We start from the raw sequence: 1,076 nt of genomic DNA, 5'->3' as shown, positions 1-1,076 counted from the left end.
AGAGAGAGAGAGAGAGAGAGAGAGAGAAAGAGAGAGAGAGACAGAGAGAGATAAACAGATCGATTGAAAGATACGGGAGGTGTGTGAGAATGAGTTATTAGAATTGATTTACCAAAGAGTGCCAAGATAATTGCATCTCTAGTTCAGGAAAATTCAATAATAATAAGTTCCCTGTTTTCTCTACTACCAGTATGAGCTGATAAAAATAATGTATGTGCCGACCTACTTTTGACTATTTACCTGGTTTCAGCTCCTATCCCACACTTATAAAAAAAAACAACTATCTTATTTTAGACTTAAGTGAACGAAATAATACAAATCTCAACGGGACAGATTCTAGAGCTTGAGCTTCACTCGATACGAAGATCCTCCCGCTCTGATAGATCTGGCTGTTATTTTTAATTTTTGTTTTTTTAACGTAGAGGGTTTAAAATAAACAGATCCCATCCAGCTCTTACATAACATTGTATTAACTTAAATAATGCCTTAATCTGGAGACATGGATGAATAATCAGTATACCATACATTGGAAACTTACATCTGAAGTTCGATCTTCTCGCTTCAGCGATATAAATAACTTGGGAAATAACTCTCTATGCAAGAGGCACGACGATTGCTCAGTCGGTATCATTCAAGAATATCGTGGGAATGCTTCTGGTTCGAATCCATAGTAGACCGCCTTGAACATGGGTTTTTGGGAGGACGTTTTAAGACATTTTGTCGACCGTAAAATCCACACGATAACTTCATACTACAGCTCGAGGTTAGTTCACAGCATTCTTATTCAAACCATCTCTAGTCAAGGAGACCTGTGCGCGATCCGTAAAAAAATTCGTTACAAGAAAAAGAAAACAGTAAATTGACTTACAAAAGCAAGAAACACGAAGAACAGCCTTGTAATAACCATAGACATGACCAAACGTCACTGAAGTGGTTTTTTGAAAGAAAAGATTTCCTGATTTCTTAATTAATTCTTACTTGTGCTTCTGGAAAGAATAGAAGTCAGCCAAAGTATTCGGTCTTCTGGTTTCTAGTATGTATGTGTGTGTGTGTGTGTGTGTGTGTGTGTGTGTGTA

General features: G+C 37.2%; 1 protein-coding gene across 1 annotated transcript in view; it reads left to right on the top strand.

Moving 5' to 3' along the window:
• LOC101851541 overlaps positions 1–1,076 on the top strand; it is a gene marked incomplete in the record, with an annotated part of 136,551 nt that overhangs the window by 3,667 nt on the left and 131,808 nt on the right.

The sequence above is a fragment of the Aplysia californica genome, unplaced genomic scaffold (assembly GCF_000002075.1).
Source record: "Aplysia californica isolate F4 #8 unplaced genomic scaffold, AplCal3.0 scaffold00003, whole genome shotgun sequence".
Classification (NCBI taxonomy): domain Eukaryota; kingdom Metazoa; phylum Mollusca; class Gastropoda; order Aplysiida; family Aplysiidae; genus Aplysia; species Aplysia californica.
This window is presented reverse-complemented; position numbering and strand designations above follow the sequence as displayed.